This window comes from Pygocentrus nattereri, chromosome 20 (assembly GCF_015220715.1).
Source record: "Pygocentrus nattereri isolate fPygNat1 chromosome 20, fPygNat1.pri, whole genome shotgun sequence".
NCBI lineage: Eukaryota > Metazoa > Chordata > Actinopteri > Characiformes > Serrasalmidae > Pygocentrus > Pygocentrus nattereri.
In genome coordinates this window covers 32,889,588-32,914,797 of record NC_051230.1, presented here as the reverse complement: position 1 = coordinate 32,914,797, position 25,210 = coordinate 32,889,588, and the positions used below count along the sequence as shown (strand labels likewise).

The window sequence follows — 25,210 nt, the reverse complement described above, 5'->3', positions numbered from 1 at the left end:
AAGAAATAGTCACAGGTCACTGACCAACAGGTGAACCCTTCAGTTATCAGGTGAAGGAAATGACTGGGGGGCTGACTGGCTAACATGCTATATCGGTTTTGACCACAAGGGCGCAGGTTAACTGCTAGACTGCCAGTCCAGTGGCAGGTAGACAGCAGGGCGTCATACAGTTACAGGTGAGTCGACAGCTCTGGAAGAAATGGCCGGTATGGCACGCTAACTGTTAGCTTGTTTGCTAATGATATTTTTCACCTGGTTCATGAAGAGGAAGGAAAAGAAAGCACTGCTATAGCTTGCTAACTGTTAGCCACTTATTTTTCATTTTTTCAGTGATGTTTATTATTTCTCCTAATAAACACAAGGTCTACAGTGGACAGTACAGGTGCACTGCTAACAGCTGTCTGTACTGTTTTACTGCAGGAGCTGCAGAGCTCACACTGCTGGATCTTCAGTGGAGGAACACGACTGCAGTACAATATAATCAGTCACTGTTAATCCAGAAGACAATAGACAACATACTAATATACCAGTCATTGATTGAACTAATTAAATAAAACATTAATTAATGAACGCTGCACTGACCTGTGGGATATGTGTGCGTAGCCTCCTGCACTGAACGCAATTGAGATTTCTGATCATTAAGCACCCATGGGCGGCCACTGCACCGTCCACTGCTGGTGGTAATGCTTTCTATGATAACTCACGTCGTCTTGCCCTCAGCACACTGGCCAGCGTTCAACCTCACTCACAAAATAACACCTCATAACACCTAACACGTCCCAAGCCGTCTCCTGAGGTAAAATCACTTCATAAATCAATTTACATACTGCTATCCCATGACTTTTGGCACATCAGCGCATTGCATACGTGGCGAAACACGTACAAGATGAAATTCGTAACAAGGAGTTTCAATGAACTGTAACTCAGGATTCAGAAATTCACAACTGACTACGCCACCCAGGGACTTTCACCCTGAGAATTAGATTAGCACCCACGTTCGTTGAGACCAAAAAGGCAGAGACATGAATTCACATTAACAGGCAGTTTATTAACACAGTTGCAGGTACACTCGTGTGCGCACACACCTGCAGGAGAGGTCAACTGGTATAATCTTAAAAACAAACCACTTTACTATAACAATTAATATACTGGTTAATGGCTAATAGTCATTAGCCAAACTAAAACCAGTCCTGCTTAACTCCGTATTAAAAAGGCCAGAGGCACTGGGTGGAGAGAACTGGTATAAACCAAAATCACTACAAACAAGTGCAAATTCCAATTAATCAAACACACACAAAAAAAACAGTGAAAACACCAAAGATAAAAACCAGCCTCTTCACACCCAGGGTCTTCAGCTCATGAAACAAAACCAGAGAAAAGAAAAGTAAACCCAAAAGTATTAAAACAATACTAATAATAAGGAGCAGCAAAAAAAATATTAAAGAACAAATAATAATAATAATAATAATAATAATAATAATAATATCCACAGCACACTGACTGTAGTCAAGCTGTACCAAGTTATGGATACTCACATCCGTATTAAACCATTAGCTGTACCCACGCCAAAAATAAACAGACCACTGCTTTCAGCCCTCCAGTTACACAGATTTCAATGGAAGCTGGAAAGGGCTAATTTGATATGGGAAGATAACGCATTCTAATGTACAGGACAGTGTACAAGCTCCACCCCTCCATACAGCTACAGCAGAATTTGAAGAGAGACTGAAGCTTCCTCTGTGACACTGATACGATGGAAATCTGAGCTTTGGCTCTGCTGCTCTGTGTGATCGGTGAGTGTTTCTGAAATCAGAGTTATTCTAATATTATTTACTCTTCAGTCTCAGGAATGTTTGCAGTTTGTTCAGCAGTGTTAAAAATCCACACACTGCGTTTCACTTTTGACAACCCAGAATGTTCACTTGGAAAAGTCTTTTAAATCTGTCAGTCTTTTAAATGATAATCAGTTAAATCTCTGTACAGTAGATGCTGAATCACTAAATATTCTGATAATGATCCCAATCAAAGGTGGAATGATGTAAAACCATTAATAGACATATTGAGTTAATGTTGTATCTGTTCAGTGCTGCTACATATATAAATATTAGAGCTGTATTTAATACAGTTTTAAGTCAGTCTTGTGTTGTCTTGTGTGTTTCAGGTGTGCTGTCAGTGAGTTTGAGCTCTCAGGCTGGTTTAACTGTAGAAGCAGAACCTGGTGATGATGTCACTCTCTGGTGTGAACACAGCCTGATTTAATCACATTTTTTATTCAGGCTCAAACAAACATTTTACACCAGTTTAGACTGCATGAAAACACTATTCATCATTATCATACCAGTGACCCTTGGATAGGCTCCAGCTTTCCCCACGACCCAGAAGGATAAATGGCTTAGACAATACTGTGGCAGGAACCAAATAATTGAACGTTATTGGTTCTTACTCAGCTGTTTGCTGCTGTGCTTTTAGGCAAAGATCTTGTAAATTTCCAGATTGTTTGTGGTGCGAGTTGCAGTGTCATCCCAGTAAGTCTGCTGACTCCTGACACAGAACTGAGAAGACCAAGACTGTGCAGGTAATTTACTATCAAAGCAAACTGAGACCACTGGGAAAATGCAAGGTGAAATGAAGAAATCCCAGAAGTCAGAAATTCTATTGCCTGGAGTTTCAGGCGGTCGATAGTTGCTGTACAGTACCACTGTTAGGCAAAAGAGTCAGCGAAGTCATGAAACTCATTAAGGTGCATTATGAGAATATTTTGGCAACAGACAGCATCATCGCCACCGGAAATCCCACGAAGGGCCACTGGAAGAAGTCAAGAAGAGTACAGATGTATTTGCTGGTGATGGCTGTCTGGAGGGAGACTGATATCCCTACCCCCTTCTTTTCGAGTGTAACAAGGGGTAGTGGTTGAAATCTTCCCTACGAAATGAGACCCTCACACTGCTTTATTAAAAGCTACTAGTGCTGCTCTGTAGGCGACCCTGCCAGCCTGCAGTGACCGCAGAGGAGGGTAAAGTTCAGCTCCTCACTACGGGCCATCAAAGAGGCGGTATAAGACAATTATTTATTATCACCCACCCAATACTGTGCAATAGTGTGGGAGTGTGATTATCATCACAGGCCTAATGGTATTTATTAAGTACTTATCAGTGTTTAATGGAAAGGCCACTCAATGAGAATTCAAGAACTGATAAGTTTAATAAAAAAAAAGCTGCAGCTGTGTTTGCACCATTTTTCTGCGTGTGTTTTAATGAAAAACGTTATGCTTGTTTAAAGCTGTTCAAAGCTGTGTTTGCTCGTCATGTACTGGTAGAGTTTTCTAAAAGTTTTCTAGAGTTGTCAAAAAGCATTCTAAGTCCTATTAAAATACATGAATGAATGAGTAAATAAATAAATAAATACATCCCACCTTGCATGCATGTAATGTCAAATATTTTTAGTGGGACTGACTTCAGCATTTCTCCATTCTTACATGTTGGATTCTAAAAAGTGAAAGAGATTCAATTGAGAAAGAAGAGGAGTGGGAGTGCTGAGGAAGATGAGGAGCAGCACTGCTGAGGAAGATGAGGAGCATAAGGACTGCGGAAGATGAGGAGCAGGAGTTGAAATCAGTTTCTACACATCAAGAAACTGTATTAGATTAGCAAGTAGATCAGAGGCTAAACTGTTTGTCATAGAATGCAGTGCTGTTTTGTGGTCAAGAGGTGGCGCTCCAGCACTCCAAATTACATTCTCAGGTGGCTGTAAATCACATGACTTAGTTGCCACCTTGTCTGAAAGCAGCACTGGAGTGAAACCTTTGACGGTGATGAGTTACATTTGTGCATAAATTTCCTTACAAAAAAGTCGGGACGGGGCAACAAAAGGCTGGTAAAGTTGTGAAATGCTAAATAAAACACCTGGTGGTTGATTGGCAACAGGTCGGTAACATGACTGGATATAAAAAGCATCTTTCAGAGTCTTTCAGAAGTAAAGATGAGGAGGGATTCACCACTCTGTGAAAGACTGCACGATCAAAAGTGCAACAATTCATGAATAAAGTTTCTCAGCATTAAACAACAAAGAACGTCTGCTCTTCATCATCTACAGTACAGAATAGCATTAAAGGATTCAGAGACTCTGGAGAAATCTCTGTACCAGTATTAGCTGGCCGTGATCTTTGGGCCTTCAGGCAGCACTGCATTAGAAACAGACATGATTGTGTCCTTGATTTATTGGGACTGAGCGAAATAAGGTTCCATTCTTAAATAAGAAATGAATCCGGTCTGGTTGGTTGTTGGACCTTTGCGCTTCCTCTTTTATGGTGTTTAAGGAAAGATCTGTTTCCTGTGCTCGAGCTATGTCTGACCACTCTATGGGTAAAGGTGCTGGTGTGGCTTGGTGAGTGGCTACCGCACCATCCTCAGGGTCTGGAAGTGCTCGTGAGAGAGTATCAGGGATTATGTTAGTCTTACCTTTCAGAGGTAAATGGACAGTAAAGTCGAAACCTTGCAAACGGATAGCCTGTCTGATCAGCCTGGATGTGGGTTTTGGATGATTGAAAACCCAAGAGAGTGCAATGTGGTCTGACCACAAAGTGACGTCCCTCTAGGTACACCCGCCACTTCTCCACAGCCCAAACCACAGCCAAGCACTTCTTCTCTGAAGTGGAGTAATTAATATCTGCTCCCTTCAAGAGTCGGGATGCAAGGGCAATGACCCTCTCCTTACCTTCCATCTCTTGCAGTAGAACTGCCTCTAATCCTTGATTACTAGCATCTACCTGTATCGCTTTGGAAATCATGGACACTGTCCTCCAAGCTAAAGACCACTCAGCTTGTCATCAGCTCACAGCCAGTATTCATGATGGTCTAGGGGTCCATTAGTGCACATGGCATGGGTGACGTGCACATCTGTGAAGGCAACTTTAATGCTAAATTATATATACATGTTTTGGCAACGTATGCTGCCATCCAGACGACGTCTTTTTCAGGGGATCTTTTTCATGACCCTGTCCCAAAATTTTTGGAACGTGTTCGCATCAACTTCAAAATGGGCAGTTATTTATCAAATAACAATTAATATAAATAATGAATTAATAATAATTAATACATACTGCAAAACCAATGGGGGAGGTCATGACCAGCCATATGCTTTCACTCCATGGTGACCATCGCCTACATGAAACTACCCACATCCTGATACAAAACAACACAATTAATACTTAAGCTAAATTTTAAACTAAAGAGCAACAACATTGGCGAAAGCAATAACATTTCAAAAGTTCTTTCAAAAGAGCGTGGCGGGTGCACTGCACAGATCTGCATACCATGTGTCTAGAGCGCCACGCTTCACCCTGCCTGAAAGGTCAGCTATCCTGGCAACCTACAAAGCCTGAGCCAGTTCCTTGGGGGGTGTGGAGTACTGGCCAGCACAAGCAATGTAGGGTGCTCACTCCCCTCAGCGAGCAGCGTGAGGAACAGCAACAGCGCAACAGTAGCACTTCTCTCAACTGTCCTCCACTTCTGCTTGCTGGAGCCCTGACTCTCTGCCTTAGCTGGTGACTGACCTGAGCTGGACATTGGTTGCCTTCCAACCATCTGATGTGCCTTAATCTGTGTGTGTGGGCAGGCCTGGCCATAGTAGTAATATTTTTGTTCTGCTCTGTTTATGCGCTGAGAGAGTCTGGGGAGAAGCGAATTAACAGAGACAGAGGGGAGTGTTCCAATCCACAAGACTGAGTACACTCAAAATGACCCAATTCTACCCCCATTGTTTAAGTCTTCAATAAAAAAAACCTTTGAGGTGCTTAGATTACCATGTGGCACCTGTCCTCTTGTACAGAGACTGGACTTTCTGTAATTTATCCTAGAAATCTAACAATCATTTCATAACTTTAAAATAAATGTTTAGTAATGATGTATAAAAAGGTTTGCGTCTGGGTCGTTTGGGGGCAGTCATGGGCTGGAGGTTAGGGAACCAGGCTCGTGACCAGAAGGTCGCCGGTTCGAGCCTCAGCCGACAGCACATGACTGAGGTGTTCTTGAGCAAGACACCTAACCCCCCCACCGCTCCAGGCAAGTGTGCTCACTGCCCCCTAGTGTGGAATTAATCATCCAGTGTTGATCAGAGGAAAGAGGTTCACAGGCTTGTGAGTGGGTCTCACATCTGTAATTGTTGCCTCCTTGCTTCCTCTGTCCTACCTCCTCAGTCATGATCCTTGAACTGATCATACCCTGCCATCTTTAAGGAGGAATCAGTTCTATAAACTGGAAGAGTTCAGAAGAGAGGAAACACACATGCATCCCACACAGAAGATGTTTGTCACGTTACATAGGTGTGGTCTCTTGTAGTCACCGGATGATTACTGGTTGATTGGATGGTACTGCCAAAGGATGATAGCTAATCAAATTGTAGATGTGGATGAATTTTAATAAGGCAATCCTGTGGGTAAAGTCAGTTGATAATAAGTGTTGATTATCAGCAGATCTGTGAAAGTGAAAGACGTCTCGTTTGATAAAAACGCAGGGGTGGGAAGAGTGAAATCCCTTCTTAAATAAAAGTACTTTTACTGCAGTAAGAATTTAGTACAAATAAAAACATTAGTAAAGGAAATTACTCAAGTAAGAGTAAATAAGTAGTTTATTGGAAAACTACTTGAGTACTTCAGTTACTTTTTGTATTTTCTCTTTTCTTATCCTGGAGTTGACTCACTGAAAATAACCTGAAAGCACTGCAGAATAAAAAATGAAAACATTGTATTTTGTGAGGGAGAAAGTTTTGAGCTCTGAGACTGATCACAGTGTGCTCGGTCAGTGTACTGTGGTTTACATTGAACTGCATGCATTTCAAAGTGAGATTATATAAGATTTCCTGGATTATATTTCCATTGAAGTAATCCAGAATCCCTGAAAGGTCACACAAAGTTTGTTACTGTTCAATTGAATTTATACACTGACATGCCAAAAGTCATGGGACAGGAACTAGTATCGTGTAGGACGAACGTGCAGGCCACATCATTCATCAGAACTCTCCAGAATGATCCTCAAACCAGTTCTTCCTCAAACAACTTGGGTCTGATGTCACCGTGCATCATTCTGCTGGAATATCCCATCGTTTTGGGGGTACACGAAATCCGTGAACGGCTGCAGATGGTCACCAAGCAGTAAAATATAGCGGTCACTGGTCATTGAAATGTGTAGGCGGACCAGTGGACCCAACCCATGCCATGAGAACACACCCCACACCCGTATGGAGCCATCACCAGCCTGCACAGTGTCTTGTTGACAACTGGAGTCCATGGCTTCATGTGGTCTGTGCCACACACGAACCCCATCAGCCCAGAACAACTGGTACCATAACTTATTGGACCAAGCCACATGTTGACTAGGGTCCAGTTAGCAACCCCACGAGCCCAGGCGCTGTGCTGTGTCGTGGTGTTAACAGAGTCATTCTGGTCGGTCTTCTGCTCGCAAATCCCATGGAAGCTAAAGAACACTGCACTGACCTGTGGGAAGTGTGTGTGGAGCCTTCTGCATTGAATGTGGTGTGATTTCTCAACACTTCTGTGTCTGATCCACTCAGACCAGCACAACGCACTCTAACACTGAGAATAATCCACCACCCAAACAGTACCTGCTCTGTGAGGGTCCATGGGGGTCCTGAGCACTGAAGAACAGGGTAACAGAGTATCAGAGAAACAGATGGACTACAGTCTGTAACTGTAGAACTACAGAGTGCAGCTATACAGTAAGTGGAGCTGGTAAAGTGGACAGTGAGCGTAGAAACGAGGATATAATGTTACGCCTGATCGGTGTATAAAAATGTTTGACTTTCTAAAGATTTATGTACTACACATGTGGTGCTGTTGCCAAAAGAAATGTTACCTTAAAAGTAGTGATCTATTTTTGTCGATGCATGCAGGTGATTCTGCTCAAAAGAGCAAAGGCGTCTGTGTGTGTTTGTATGTGTACGTCTTGGTCTGAAAATTTCCAACCGCAAAACTGACCCTCCACTATTCGCATCTGCTCGCTGCATCAAAACCACACGGCTCTGCAGCAGTTTAACCCCTCTCACTTTCCACTACCACAGATAGCCATCCAACTTGTTTACTGTTAACAGCAGTTCACTCAAGGACATCTACTAAAATGACACCAGGGGTCAAATTCATTAAAACATTCCTAAAATAAAAACTAACAAAATATCAAAAATGACAAAATAAAGACAAACGGTAAGTGGCAGATCTCTAAATAAACTTAAAAGCGTCTCAAAGTTGTTATTTTCTTATTTTTGTATTAAATTCATTAGAAGTTACTGTTTTAGAGGCTTATCCTGTTAACTTTTACAGTCTAAGACTAAAATTCTGCCATAGGCTTAAGAAAATAATTAAAAACACACTTTTTTTTTCATAAGTCCCACCTGTTCTTGGAAGTGTTCCTAACAGAAAAGTTCTGAAAAAAAAGAAATTTTTAAGTTTAAAGTATGAATTTAAGGAAAAAAACCCACAAATTTTAGAGGACTTTTTTTTTTCAAGACATTTTTGTGAACCTGGAAAGAAATTGGTGGTTATAACGTTGGCCTTCTGTAAATTAAGCTGAGCAGATTAAAACGAATTGAGTCCTGCGATGGACTGGCGACCTGTCCAGGGTGTGTCCTGCCTTCCGCCTGATGACCGCTGGGATAGGCTCCAGCACCAAAATGGATGGATGGATGGATGGATGGAGATAAAGTATCTAAATAGCCAGCTACTTTGCAAACTTTAATTATTAGCTTGTTGTCCTCATCTGAGGATCAATTTCTGTCATCTGATTAATTCATTCTCTCCATTGTAATGATGGTTAAAGATGTTTATTTCTGAAAAATACCTGGTGATTATGATGTAGAGTTCCATTTTTACTTCATCGGGCCACGGCACTTGTTTCCAAAGCACCCCTGACTTACCTAGATGTTGTTTTGCATACTTCAGACCTTTTGGGATGGGACCATAATGTTTCCTTCTGATGACTCTTCCATGCAGATGATGTTTGTGCACAGTAGAATGCTTTATTATCACTGCTGTGTCAGCTACGCCTTGCTGCAGGTCCTTTGATGTCATAGGAGGGGGTTTTGCTTTGCCTTTCTGGCCAGCATATGGACAGTTCTGTCGGAGACTTTCCTTGGTCTATCAGATCTTACCTTGACTTCCACGGCTCCCCTTAACTGCCTGAGCTGGAAGACCTTTATTATCTTTCACAATCTTGTAGGCATCAATTCGCTTCATTTTCCTCATTTTCTTCATTGTCATGATCCTCAGCCAGCTGCTTAGAGGAGCGCTTATGGGAATTTGCTACAGTGTTTACTTGTTTTTACTTGTTTTTACTCCAAAAATCAACAATACTTACTTACATGTATCTGCTTGTAAGCATTAACACACACCCCTTCTAAACTGCTTCTCCTTCTGGTCGCGGGGGGTGCTGGAGGCTGTCCCAGCTGTCATCAGGCAGAAGGCAGGACACACCCTGGACAGGTTGCCAGTCCATCACAGGGTGAAAAGACAGACAGATTCACTCACTCCTAGGGGCAGTTTATAATTAGCCTGGCTGCACGTCTTTGGACTGTGGGAGGAAACCCACACAGGCACTGGGAGAGCATGCAAACTCCACAAGGACCCAGGTCACCTGGGCATCAAACCCAGGCCCTTCATACTGTGAGGCGACAGCGCTACCCACCTGATACATGTACTCAATTGCCTATTACTCTCCATGTAATATTACATAAAAATAATACAATAATAAAATTTAAATATTCACTAAAACAAAGTTTAAGCAAAGGACTTTAAGAAAAAAAGATTTTAGAGATAAAAGTCACACAAAATAAAACAATGAACAAAATGTACTAAATTAAAGTAAAATTTGACCTTGTTTTAGTGAGTACAGTGTACACGTCTTTGTCCCAAAGTCCTTGCAAGTAATAATAATAGTAATAAACAATTATTATTATGATTCCAAGCTCAGTAAACAAACCTGGTGTAGTGTTACACCATTTTACATATTTGACATTTTTGGACAAGTAACTGGAATTGAAATTTTTAATGATCTGTGCACTCATCCTGGATCATCTTTTAGTATTTTATTCTGCTCAGATACAAGCTTGTCAGATGTGAGAGAAGGGAATTGAATCTAGAAATTGTAATCATCACGATCAGCTGAGTTCCTACTAAATGTAGCCTCCACACGTTATCCACAATCATATATGACTATTACTACCAAAGTACAGTGGGTTCCAAAAGTCAGAGGTCAGACTGAAACACGTTAGAACAGAGATTTCTTTTCTCATTTGAACCTGAAAGTAAACACCAGGAAATAATGACAAAAGAAGCAAAGAAGAAACGTTATGACAAGTAGCCTTAAGAAGATTCAAATGTGTGCCACTGTGACAATGACCGCGTTAAGGCCTTTGTACAAAAGGTCAATTTTTTCCCGTCTTATCTCCTCCACTGAAGCTCATGCTGAGACTCTAAGGTGGATTTGATGTACGTCTTACTACTACACACTAAAAATTTCTGACATTTAAAGATTCCATATTTGTACTGAAATGAAAAACATATTAAATTAGAAAACAAAATGTAAAAAGAAGAATCTTCGCTAGCGGACTCTCGTAGGTTTTACCTTCAGGTATAAACACTCAAATGATATAATATTGTGCTGAGGTTTACTGCAGATCTTAAAATGACTACTCTGTAAAATAAGACTTTCTTGAGAAAAGATGATGTAGAAGCCCCGCCCCCTCCATTACAACGAAGCACAATTTGAAAGTTCATCTCTGGTACTGAGTTGATGTGGAAACCGTGATGGGTCACTGTCTACTTATGGCTCTGCTGCTGCTCTGGGGGATCAGTGAGTGTTTCGGAAATTGTATTTGTTTTAAAACTCGTAAAAGTATTTTACTTCATTCACTTTAGACAGAATACACAACTTGCAGGTCCTCAAAATGTCTTTTAAATGATAATCGGTTAAAGTTCTGTACAGTACATACTAAGAGAAGCGATAAATGTTCTTCTGATGATCCCAACCACACATGGAACAGTACATAAACATGGAGAGGGCTGGATTGAGGCCATTATTCAGGCCTGAACATGAACATACACGCTGACTTCAATTTGTAGTAGTTCTTTTCCATCGCAAATGTTCTAGATATGTGACTGTATTTGATAATTGGTATTGTTGTATTTTGTGTGTTTACTGGTTTACCGTGTTGTCTTGTGTTGTGTGTTTCAGGTGTGCTGTCAGTGAGTTTGAGCTCTCAGGCTGGTTTAACTGTAGAAGCTGAACCTGGTGATGATGTCACTCTCTGGTGTCAACACAGCCTGATTAAATCAAATTATATATTCTGGTGTAAACACACAAATAATTCAGCGCCAGTTTATATTGCATGCAGATATTATTCATTAACATTATCCCCTCATCCCTGTTTCTTCATCTCTGAGAGTAACAGATCAGTGATGGGAGTGAACTCCACGTTCTCCTCTCTCACTATAACTGCAGTTACTCTCTCTGACTCAGGACTCTATTACTGCAGCACTCTGGAGGGAAAATACATGATCTTCAGCAACACAACACATTTACAAATCAAAGGTAATGTTTGTTGTTGTTATATAACTATATTATTATATAATTATAATGTAAACGGACTCAAGTAAAAATACAACATTAATCTATATGGTAAAATAACAAAATATTGCACTCAAATATAAATTTTATTTCAGAGAAAAGTCAAGTATCTTACAGGAATCCAGAGAAATCTGAAGGTTTGTCATTCACTGTATTCACTGCTCCTCCAGTCTGGTGTGTTGATAAGCTGCTATTACTATAATGGTCAATGCAGCTTTGACAGTTTCAGAAAAAATCTAATTATTTACAGTTTATTGTCAATGTCTGTATTTTAAAAGTAAAACTGTGGGTTTTCTGTTGCTTTTCAGAATCCTGCTCTCCTCCTGAGGTGTTCCACCTGCTGACCTTGCTGTTTGGAGCTGTGATTGCGGTTCTGCTCAGTGCTCTTCTCATCCTGACCTTCATCAGACAGAGTGAGAGGAAAGATCAGAGAGAGCAGCAGAAAAAGGGTGAAGAACTGCACATCCAGTAAAAATGAGCATTTTAAACCTGTTTTAAACAGCCGGCTTCTATAGAAAGTACATGTCTATGTAATCAGATTGTTAACAGAATAACTGCTGACAAACACACACTTATAAACCAGGCCCAGTTCTAAAGTCTGACTGGCAACACATTTGAACAGGATATGAAAACATATTGGATTCTGTATTAATTTAAGTTATTAAAAACAAAGATTCATTATGTTGCTGGGCAGTCATGTCTTTCTGTTAATGAACTAGTTTGCCTGTATATTGTCATTATCATTAATAAGGTGCATTTTATTGAATATTATTCTTTTTTATTATATTGTATTTTGGACAGTAACAGGCAGCCTACAGTATGAAGCTCTCTGCACTGTTTTACTGCAGGATCTACAGCGTTCCCACTGCTGGCTCGCCATTCAGTCTTATTATACAGTGATAGAAAACAACTGCTTTACATCGTAATAAGTCACTGTTAAACCAGAGGAAAATATAAGTAATAAGTTAATCAAAGTTTATGTGCATGTGGTTCTAGTCCCAGTGATGTGTGTGATATTTAAAAATAAAACATTTTTAATTAAACAAGCATTCCTGAATCTTTAATGTGATCGTTACGCTCTGGGCCTCATTCACCAACACCTTTCTGAGTCTGTTCTAAAATGTGTTGTTGAGAAAGGATCTAATAAAAAGTCAGTGTAGATTCTGTTCTTACCCAAGAACATATCCCAAACAATTTCTATGGACACCATGGTCTATAAGAACCTATGAACACATTCATAACACATTCAAATGCATTCATAAGGCATCATAAACATGGCTATAAATATTCATAAATATGCATTACACTTTATAGCCATGCTTATTACGCATTATGAATTGTAAATGCATTACAATTTAAATATTTTTCTACAATTTGTGTTTATTTTTACAATTAGTGTAGTTTTAGTGTCTATTTAAATTCACTAATTTTAATGTTATCGCTACACCATGCGGTTTCAGTACACAGTATGTCCTGTACATATTGTAGTATTGACAGTAAAGCTGACTTGCCTTGACTGGAAAATTTCAATAAAATGTAAATAAAAACAGAAATGCATTGATTAGTGAATCTCTGCAAGTTTAACTATGAGATGTTAGTACTTTGTTAGCCCTAAGCTAATGGCAATTTGCATGAACAGTGTTTTTAGTTCTAGATTAAACACAGACATTTTTAATACTTGCAGAGATCCTGTTGAATAACAATGACCAGTTCTTTCAGGATGCAGGAATCATTGGGTCTACTTTGAAGGTCTAGGAGGCTCTGAGGTTTCCACACTTTCTCTTATTCACGCAATAATAAATAGTTTGTAATTTAGTAAAAATAGTGTTGTTGCGAATTTTAAATTGGAGTAAAACTGTAAATGTTTGTTAACAATTGTAAAAAAAAACACAAATAAATAAAACAAACTACAAAAGCATTGAAACAAAAACTTGTAAGAGAAGTTAGTTTGCTAGTTGACCAGTAGGGGTCAGTCATAGCTCTCATACTTCTGCTCCTCTGTGAGACGGCTGGAACATCACCGTCACATTAAAGGGGCACTTTTGTAAAATGGCGATTTAATATGTGATTTGTTGTGTTGTGTAATACTTTGTAGTGCAGCACTGCGTCCCTCAGCCCCACTGGCCTGAGGGTGTGAATCCATATTTCAGGGGAAGTTAACACCCAGTTACCAATCAATATCAATTTAATTCAACTTCATTTTCATTATACATATTAAGTGACCCTTATTAGTCCCGCAAACAGGGAAATTTCACCTCCGCATTTAACCCATCCGTGAAGTGAAACACCACATACACACCAGTGAACACACACACTAGGGGGCATTGAGTGCACTTGCCCGGAGCGGTGGGCAGCCCAATCCGCAGCGCCCGGGGAGCAGTTGGGGGTTAGGTGTCTTGCTCAAGGACACCTGTCATGTGCTGTCGGCTCTGGGGATCGAACTGGCAACCTTCCGGTCACAGGGCTGGATCCCTAACCTCCAGCCCACGACTGCCCCCAAATACAGTATTACCAGCACACACACACACACACACACACACACACACACACACACACACACACACACACACACACACACACACACACACACACACACACACACACACACACACACACACACACACGCACACATGCACGCACACACACACACACACGCACACATACACAATGTATTCAGAAAGTCTTCAGACTCTCACTTTTTCTACATTTTGTTATGTTACGGCCTTGTGCTATGAAATAAATCAAGTTTTTTCTCATCATTTTGCACTTAATACCCCATATATATATATATATATATATATATATATACACACCCCATAAAGTTAAAATAGAATTTTTTGAAATGGAGCTCTGGGGCCTCTCATTTCTCTTGATCACCTTTTAGATGTTTCTACACCTTGATTGGAGTCCACTTGTGACAAATTCAGATGATTGGACAGGATTTGGAAAGACACACACCTGACCACATAAGGTCTCACAGCTGACCATGCGTACGGTACACAGTAGTGTTTGCATTCATGATCTGCTGGGTGCTGAGGATGTGACCAGTTTAACCTTTTCAATATCCAGGCTTCTTGCACACTACAGCTTATTATTCAGTAAATACAGAGACGTCTATGCAAGCTAGCCAAGCTATTCTTAGATTATAGAAATGGGTAGAAATTCTTATTGAACCTGGTGGTTTTGGCTTTAACGTGTCTATTGTTAATGTCCTGTGTGGTGGGTGGGTGGAAAGCTACAGGGATGGACAGGGCAGTTTTCAGGGCCTTCACCTGACTGTGATGCAGCTGGTCAGGATTCTCTCCACTGTGGACCTGTAGATGTTTTAGAGGAGCTAACCAGACAGGTTGGCTCTTCTCAGCCTCCTGAGGAAACGAAGCCCTTGGTGGGCCTTTTTGATGAGGTGTGGTGTGTTGACTGATTATTTGCATTTGCCAGCAATTTTTTAATGAGCGGATTTATTTAATTTGACAGAATTGACCTGAAATAGTGATTTTGTGTCACAGACCTCCAGGGATAACACATTTTGCATAAAAAAAATGTTTTTGACTCCACTACGAGAAACACTACTGTAATTTACACGCCTACTTCTCCAAAGTGTGGAACTGTTTTAAAGCTGCATAAACAGAAATAACTAATCAGACAGTGTTGATCCAGAATGTGCTTTGTTTGTTTATGTCCACTTACTGTCTCACCAATAGGCTGCTATTGAGCTTCTTTTGTTTTGCTGTGTTTTAGTGACAAAGGGGGTCTAAGGGGCGTGGCCAAATTGTGTCATTAACTGGCATGCTATTAAAAAGATAGATGCAGTGTGCAACGCCTGATTGTCTTTTTTGGGTGGTGGTTCAGTAGTGGTAGCTGTGTTTTAAGAGTATCTGTGTCTGTGTAGTGCAGCACAGTGGTGCAGTGGCTATCACTGCCACCTCACAGCAAGAAGGGCCTGGGTCCAGTTCCCTGGCTGGGTGACTGCGGTCTTTCTGTGTGGAGTTTGCACGTTCTCCTTGTGTCTGTGTGGGTTCCCTCCCGCAGTCAGGCTAATTGGGAATGCCAAATTGCCTTTAGGTGTGAATGTATATGTCTGGGTGTCTGTCTGCCCTGTGATTGCCTGTCCAGGGTGGCCTGTCCAGGGTGTTTCCTGCCTTCCACCCAATGGCTGCTGGGATAGGCTCAGACCCAGAAGGATAAGAGACTTAGAAAATGTCTGTGTGGCATTTAAAATACAATGACCTTTTTTTCTCCCCCTACCTGGACCTTCTTGGTCCTGGATCCCACCACGTTAGAGTGTCCAGGAGTCAGTCTCAGACATGCTGATATTATTTCAGATAAAAATAAACGGTGGTTAAAAACTCCTATGAAAGTTGATTCTGGTATATAAAGACTACTCACCTGCTTCTGACATTAACAAACAACTTTAATGTCAGCTAAGATGCTACTTTTTACTAGCCTCATGTGCTACACTAGTGTACCAACATAGCACATTCACTAATCTTAGACCTAAAGTCAGCATTTCAGCAGTTCAGTAGACTATTAGATAACGGCTCTTGTAAAAGTGAAACTATGGGCTAAAAATAAGACCAAAACATTCAAAAACTTATATAAACAGGAGAGAATTAGGGATGGGGCTGACACTCACTCATAATTACAACAATACAAACCAACGGGCAAATAATAATAATAATAATAATAATAATAATAATAATAATAATGTATTACATTTTTAATATATATTTTAAAAACATTATTTATTTATGTTTAGGTGGCTGTGCTGGGTTGGCAGATATGTAGAGTATACAGAGGCACCATAATCAAATTCTTTGTGACTACTAGGTTGCGATTCACTTTTTAACCAACACTGAACTATTAGATGGACAATTACGGGAAATATGTTCATGATTTTCATGAAATGGAAAATACATCTCATAAGTGACCGTGAAAATCGTGCATAAAGGTAAACTGCAAGTACCTCTGTGTGTTTGTGGGTGTGTTTACATTTGTACGTCTTGGTCTGAATGTTTTCCAACCGCAAAACTGACCCTCAGCTATTTGCAACAGCTCGCTGCATCAAAACCACACAGCCTCAGTTAACACTTCTAATTTTCCATTAGCAGAGATACAGGTCAGATGAGTTCACTGCTAACAGGAACAAACACCCTAAAACAAAACCAGAAGACCGGAACGGTGATTCTCTGAACCTTCAACAAAGCAAAGCAGAAGAGCCCAAAATATCACATCAATGGTACTTTAACGGGCCTAAACTGGTACATCTGTCTCCTACTGAAACTGTGTGGTGGAGTCGTGTAGACAGAAATACATTTTAAGGTAGGCCTGTGAGAAAGTCGGTAAGCCAGGTTAGTCATTAAAACTACCAACTGTGCAAACGTCCCCCAGTGTCATTACATCAGACTGTAGTCTGTATCTGACAGCAGTGCAGTCATCACCATACTTGTTCCAACGCTTCCAGCCCTTACGGTGATCTCACCATATTCTGGCAATCAAGCAGAAAACTGGATTCACATAAACACAAGGGTGGATAAAGCTAGCACAATATAATGACCATCAAATTAAAATCAGACAGCTGAGATGCACAAAGATGGAGCCCACTGCAGACTTCAAAACCTAGCCCTGATCATCCGAGGCTAAAGCGTACTGCCACAGCGGCCAGACCCGAAGAAGATGACATGAGTTAGATAAACGTAACCATCAAGCCCTAAAACACATTGCCAAGCGGGCATAAAAATGTATATGATGCATTTATGTCTTAACCTTGATTCACTGAAGTAACATAGTTTTCAGCCTTTGTAGTAAAACTGAGCTCGACAGAAAACTGATCACTTTTCAACGTCCTCAGTTACATCTTTTAATAACACCTGGAGCTTCAAATTCAAACAGTGGGTTGCTGAAAAGGAGCAGCCTGGAGCAATGGCAGAGAGCAATGTTTGCTAGCAGTGAGGTAAATGCAAGTGAGGGTTGTGAAAAGAAAGCAAACTTGGCGCAGAGCATAATAACTTGATGGGTTGTAATACAGTGACAGCACTCACCAAAAACTAGTCACATATCATTATTTAACAGAAAAGTGGCTCAATAAGTGTTATTTGATCATTTGATTAGGTAGACTTGTGATCAACCTGGGCCCATATGGTTGTACGTTTGGAGACGTATCCAGTCCCTAAACATTTATTAAGTAGTGTTAAAAGAAAAGGTGATGTAACACAGTGGTGAACATGCTCCTGTCCCAACCTTTCTGAAATGTGTGGTAGCCTTCACATTTGCAATGAGCATATAAAAAATACCCTAATACGTTTCATAAGGTAAACCATTAAATACTGTGCTTTGTGCTCGTTTTATTTGAATATAGCTCAACCAGAATTTACTAATCACTGCCTTCTGTTTTTATTAGTATTAGTAACTTTTTGTTATTGTGGTTTATATGAAATGATCAGAATCACAAGCCTTTCAAAAAGAAAAATAAAACAAACTACTGGGTATCTGTGCATGTGCACGTGTTTGTGAGTGCACATCTGGCCTGAACGTTCTCTCACCACTTTTATAAAAACAATTGTTTGCCTCCATCGGTCAACACACTTCTTCATTTAGAAAAAAAGTGTGAGCGCAGGCCAACATCCGCCTATCACACACCATCTGCAGTGTTTTTAACAGAACGTACCTGCAGAACCTACAATCTCACACTTCTCAGCAGTGTCTGATCAGAGATCACAAGACCCCTTTAACCTGCTGCTGCGCACAGACACAGCGCTTTCACCACATAATACACCTTCAGTGTACCATCCGGCCTAACTGGCCAAGGTCAAATGACCTGTTGACATTTCATGTTGCGACCCCTTGTAAATGCCTTCTTATTCAGTAGCTGAAGAGGATAATTCTGTTAATAATACAGCATATGAAATATTTCATATGCTTTTCAAATGCTTTCTGAACTTTGTATGGCAGGTATGTGAATGAGCGGAAAGTAAGACATGAGGTAAAGCACGAAATGTCTTGGTTTTGTTCTGTTGCTGTTTTAATACAGGTCAAAGTGGATTCACAAATCACCGCTTTCTGTTTTTTACGTTACTGTATTTCACATAGTTTTTGGAATTGGGTTTGTAGCTTCTATGTAGCCTTTTTCAAAATTTTCTAGGACGTGTACTGCAGCGTTTCAGAGTGCAAATGGTAGCCTGTAACCATGTACTCTAAACAAGCCTTACAAAGACCTAGAAAAACATACACTGTTCATTTACTTACTTATTTATTTATTTAGTTCTATGACCACAAAACTGACCTCCAGCTTCTTCTCACAACCACGGCAAAAATACAAATACAAAACCACACTTATACTGTTTCTAATGGATGTGTTTATTTCTGTTTCCATAACCACTGACCCCCACCCCCCGCCAATATGAGCTTGATGATCATCCCATTCTTAAACCCTGGGAATCAATATAGAGTTGCTATACACTGATGTTGGATGAGTGGGCCTGACCTACATGTGCAACAGCAAATCAAAAAAAGTTGGAACAGTTTTAAAAATGCAAATACAAAAAAGAAAACAGTGACTTTTACAATTTACTTGTATTTCACTGCAGACATTCTGAGCACAAGATATTTTGTGTTTTGTCTGGTCAACTCAATTTGATTTGTAAATAAACATCCATTCCTGCCATTCAGGCCTGCAGCATATTACAAAAAAAGTTGGGACACAGGCAATTTCAGACTCAGCATCCAGGCAAGGCTTCGTCCTTTAGGAGCAAAGATGGGCTGAGGATGACCAGTTTACCACCAAATGTGTGAGAAAATTATGGAAATGTTTCAAACAATGTTCATCAAAGAAAGATTGTATACAGGACAAGGGTGTAAGCGTAAATTAAAGAACTGTGCTCTCTGATCCCTCAGACAGCACATCAAGAGCTGTCGTTAGATAATACAGAGTGACATCCACAAATGCAAGTTAAATGTCAAAAGGAAGCCTTTATTAACTGTAAACAAAAATACTGTCGACTTCTCTGGGCTTGAAGGCGCCAGGGATGGAAATGTGGATTGTGGTGAAGCGAATCAGTATTTCAGGTCTTTTGGAAGAAATGGATTTTGTGTGCCCTGAACCAAAGACAGAAAGGACCATCCAGACAGTTACTAGCAACAAGTCCAAAAGCCAGGCTCTGTAATGGTGTGGGGGGTTGTATCAGTGCCTTTGGCAAAAGTAACTCACACTTCTGTGATGTCACCATTAATGTTGAAAAGTAAGCTCCCTGGACAAAAGCATTAGTCACCTTGCGTGACTCTGAAGGTGGTAGTAAAGGCTCCTGCAGATGGCGCTGCACAATGATGATTGGGCTATAAATACCTACAGGGTATATGATGGGATTCATAAATTGAGAAGAGGTGCACCAGTGCAGTGAATGTCTCGTTCAGTGTGGGGTAAATGGGACGCAAAGCAGATGTTAATGATTGGCAAAAAAGAGTGATTGCATTTGGGTGTGTCAAATGCTATAGTGTGAAGGAAGTAGCAGAATTTCCAAGTGTATTGAATCGTATGGTCACATGGGTCAACCAGCAGTGGCAAAAATCCCACTCTGTAGAAAATCTCATCACAATTGTGGCTGACAGATGAAACTGTTGGACAGGGAACAACGGCATGTTTCACAGCTAATGAATAAAAATGGCTTTACTGCGGAGCGTTCTTTCAGAAATTGGTTGTGAAGGACCTGCGTTGCCTTCTAGATGCAATACGTACCTGGAAGCAAAGTATACCTTGCGGTTTTAAGGTGATGACGATTTTTTTTGTCTGGGGAGCTTACATAGAGATTCCATCCAGAAGTGCTTAGCAGCAATATAAATATATATCTTACAATGTACAGTAAGTATAGTATATATAGGTTAAAAAAATATGAGGGGGTATGAACATGAAGGGGGTTATACAGGTTATAAACAAGAATGTACAGGTTATAAATATGAAGGGGTATAAAGTACTATGAACAGGTTATAAATATGAGGGGGTATAAAGTACTATGAACAGGTTATAAATATGAGGGGGTATAAAGTACTATGAACAGGTTATAAATATGAGGGGGTATAAAGTACTATGAACAGGTTATAAATATGAGGGGTTATAAAGTACTATGAACAGGTTATAAATATGAGGGGGTATAAAGTACTATGAACAGGTTATAAATATGAGGGGTTATAAAGTACTATGAACAGGTTATAAATATGAAGGGGGATAAGTATGTACTTATGAACAGGTAGAGTATTTACACAGTATATACAATAATGGGCAGTATATACAGCAGATGTAAGTGCCGGTAAGTGGTGTTGAGAGGTGTTTAAGTCTGTGTGTTATTGGTGTGTGTTGACAATGAAGACCCCATAATGTCGCACACCTTAAAACCTGTTTGGAGGAAGAATGGGACAAAATGACACCTGAAACGCATCACTATGTGTCTTCAGTCCCTGAACATATTTTACAAGTTGTGACAGGAATGGCAGCATTACAAAGTGGTAAATGCTTTACTGTCCCAATATGTCCAAATACATATATTGGAGCAACATCTGCTGCTTTGTAGATGACGTCTTTTTCAGGGACATCTATGCTTATTTCAACATGATGGTGACAAAGACATTCTGTACATGTTACAACAGCTTGACTGAGTAAGTCAGAGTTTTGAGTTAGAGAGTTCAGCTACTAGACTAGCCAGAATGCAGTCTCCCTTTAAAAATGTGTATTGGATTATGAAGAGCATGAACAGCAAAGGCCCTGCACAGAGCTACAGTAAGCTAAGCAGAAAAGGCTTAGATCTGATTCACACATTCACCCCACCTCTGCATAACATGAGCAATGAGGCTGTGTGACTTTCAGCTTTCAAGTGTTGCCCACTCGTACCTAGCATTTGTGCTAGAGAATAGTACAGCAAGCAAGTTCTACAGACCACCTTTTCCACATGAAAAATTAGTCAAATCAGCTACTTTCCACAATAAAAAGCTCCCTTGTGATTGTACAGTAGTTTCAATCCTGGTAGAGCTAATCATTAGCACCCTTAGTTTTCACATGGGTAAAAAGGGAATAAAAAAAGTCTTTGTGATAAAAAAGTTCAATCACAGTTTTCGATTAACAAAACCATGAGTCACAGTTACTGACAGCACTGCATTTAGTACTATGTGCAACCCCTCTTTTCCAACATAACAGCAGAGAGTCTGTGAGCAGAGAGCTCCTTCCCTCAGGCCGGCGCTTCAGCCAGATGAGGATCAGGACATCCAGGCTACAAAGGAGCTTCCTTCCTCATGCCGTCCCTCTCTGAACAGTTAAAATATTACAAAACAATATTCCAGCTTCAAACTGTGCTTCTACATAGACTGGTATATACTATCAAGTTCAAATCCATCCTCTGGAACTGCTGCTAAAACCAGTGTTTGTTCTAGCATTTCATTCACCTGCCATATTACCCCACCTATCTGACAGTTACCCCACTTACCCGCCATATTACCCCACTTACCCGCCATATTACCCCACTTACCTGCCATATTACCCCACTTACCTGCCATATTACCCCACCTATCTGACAGTTACCCCACTTACCCGCCATATTACCCCACCTATCTGACAGTTACCCCACTTACCCGCCATATTACCCCACCTATCTGACAGTTACCCCATTTACCCGCCATATTACCCCACTTACCTGCCATATTACTCCACCTATCTGACTGTCACCTCATTGATCCTTTTCTCTGCCACTATACACCCTTTAACTGTTGCTTCACTCAGCACTCATACTTTGCACAATGTAAGGTTTACAGGTATAACTGTGTGTGTGGGAGGAGGGGGGGGTGAGTGATGGTAGGAATGCAGGTTTTATTTTATTTTATTTTGTTATATTTTATGTTTATTTTGTCATATTTTTTTGTTTTTGTGCTGATGCTGATGCCAGAGGATGTTTGAACTATTGCGGTTATTGAATTTGCAGTTTGGAGACTTTTATGCTCTATGCTCCTCAGCACACGGCGACCTGCTCTGTCACTTCACATGGTTGCTGTGGTTCCTAAACACTTCCACTTTGTATTAATACACTCACAGTTGATCGTGGAATATCCAGGAGAGAAGAAAATGTGTGAACAGACTTGTTGCAGTGGAGGCACGACGGCATAGCTAGCTGCTTAATTTTCACAACTGTGTCAAAGGGACTTGGTGAAACACTTAAATTCAAAGAGGTGTGTCCTGTAGAATTTCAAACCCTCCAGGGTCTCAGACACACAGCTAGCCTGTACGACATTGGGCTAACGTGATTATATAGCTGGACTGATGCCAAGATTAGACCCCGCTCATACAGGACAAGTCACAGGTGTGACAAACATGACCATACAGGGATAAACAATACAGTCACAGTACAGGCCCACACAATACAGAATACATAACACAGTTATAGCACAATCAAAACAATTAATTCCTTCAGTCCCAATACTTATTTTTCCATATAGTGTATCTAAACCTCAACACTCATTAAGAATATACAGACCTTTTCTAACCCCCCAACTACCCTGCATGTGAGTTAGAGCATAAAGAAAAATAAGCTCCTACTATTACTTTAATAATCAGAAAGATTTTGTCTTTCTGTCACTCAGATTTAAAACGTGTCTCAATGCAGCATCACTGAGCCAGAATTGCTGCTGGTGTAGCCTTCTCACTCATCATTAGTGTCCGTGTTAATGAGGTTAAGGTTTCTTGAGCTAACAGCTCCACACACTCAACACAGGCTTACCGGCTCAGATTTCAGGGTTTCTTCTTTAAACTGAACCTGTGTGGTTTTGTCTAAATCTGCTTAGGCCTTCTCACTAACCTACTAGCAGCTTCTAGTGCTAATGAGGACACTGACGTAAAAAGAGCTGGAACAGCTCCACAGACAAACACAGTGAGATTCGAGTCTTTATACTCAAAACCTGCTTCAGTGAATCTCAGGTTCTGTAACGAACCTGTGCTGTGCTGTAACGTCGTCATGCTATGCTACTGCAGTAGAAGGCTACCTGCTACTAGGACAGCTCTTTACCATATTTGACAGTTTATTAGATAGATGTGGATACTGATTTAAGTCAGCAGTTAGCATAACCTTAAATACCGCATTGAAACTGATAAGTCCAAACGAGTAAGCTACGTTGTGTAGGCATGTTCTGTAGCTGTAGATGTTCAAAACTAAGCTACATTTCCCACCAATCACTTTTTTCTCATCTAAGAAAACCTGTGCTTTCAATGCGAAACTCTGATGCGCTTTGATGACACTAATCTCAATATATAATCATAGAAAGCCATTATAGAAGAGTTTATCAGTTAGAAAAACATTATTATTATTCTTCATTTAGAAAAGCAGCTATACATGGAGGTCTGAGACAGATGGATTGAAGTGCATCATCTATTTATTAAGCTGATCCCAGTAACTATAACCATAAGCTCCAGCCAGACAAGGGCAAATGTAATCAACAAATGAAGGATGGAAAAAGAAATGGGAAACAAACATGCGTTTTTGTTTTTAAGAGTTAAATGATACTTATGAATATGTTTCATCACAATGATCAAGGACTATAAATTGTATACAGTAATAAAATGAGTAAAACTGTCTTGTAAACACCACTAACTGCCCAAACATGTTCAGCTTTCTATCCTCTTGCACATATTCATCCCGCATTATGGTCATTAAGGTCATGTATAAGCCCCGCCTACTCAATATAAATAAGCATAGTTTATCTGGACAATGAAACTTCCTCTGTGACACTGATAAGCTACGTAACTGTGACGGGTCCCATTTCAGTGATGGCTGTGCTGCTGTGTGTCATCGGTGAGGGTTTCTACTTTTATTTTATCTGACTAAATCTCATAAAATACAAATGGTCATTCAGACAGAACAGTGTGGAATGCAAATTGTTTCATGGTCCTGATACTGAGAGCACTGATAAATACTAAACTTATAACCCGACAAAGATCAAAAAACAAGCTGATACAAATAAACAAGCTGAGCTTAAACTGCTGTAGTTCAAATCCACCATAAATGTACTGCATGTTGTGTGTTTCAGGTGTGCTGTCAGTGAGTTTGAGCTCTCAGGCTGGTTTAACTGTAGAAGCTGAACCTGGTGATGATGTCACTCTCTGGTGTGAACACAGTCTGACTGATTCAGATTATATATTCTGGTGTAAACACACAAATAATTCAGTGCCAGTTTATATCGCATGTAAATATTACTCAGTATCATCCTCATCATCCAAACCCTGTTTCTTCATCTCTGAGAGTAACAGGTCAGTGATGGGAGTGAACTCTACGTTCTCCTCTCTCACTATAACTGCAGTTAATCTCTCTGACTCAGGACTCTATTACTGCAGCACGCTGAAGGAAAAGAAGATGATCTTCAGCAACGCAACACATTTACAGATCAGAGGTAATGTGAACTGTTTTATTAGGCTTTAACAAAAATGTTATTGAGTAAAAAGTAATAATCAGTGTAATGATATTGAATTATCATAAAATGATCAATGATAAAATCATTTTTCAGAGAAAAAAGGAACATCTTCCAAGGCACCCCTTCAATTTAAAGGTGTGTCATTTACT

The 25,210-nt window shown here is 40.2% G+C and overlaps 2 protein-coding genes and 1 long non-coding RNA gene across 4 annotated transcripts in view; 2 read left to right on the top strand and 1 right to left on the bottom strand.

The window, feature by feature from the left end:
* The window catches only part of LOC108416077 (H-2 class I histocompatibility antigen, Q9 alpha chain-like), a 471,933-nt gene that overhangs the window by 184,046 nt on the left and 262,677 nt on the right, over positions 1–25,210 (top strand). The window lies entirely within an intron of this gene.
* Positions 1–25,210, top strand: part of LOC108414327 (BOLA class I histocompatibility antigen, alpha chain BL3-7-like) — a 138,534-nt gene that overhangs the window by 34,154 nt on the left and 79,170 nt on the right. The window lies entirely within an intron of this gene.
* Positions 11,698–25,210, bottom strand: part of LOC119261837 — a 37,015-nt gene continuing 23,502 nt past the window's right edge. Inside the window, exon 2 of the long non-coding RNA XR_005129228.1 lies at positions 11,698–12,029. This is a non-coding gene — a long non-coding RNA (uncharacterized LOC119261837). The remainder of the gene's footprint in view (positions 12,030–25,210) is intronic.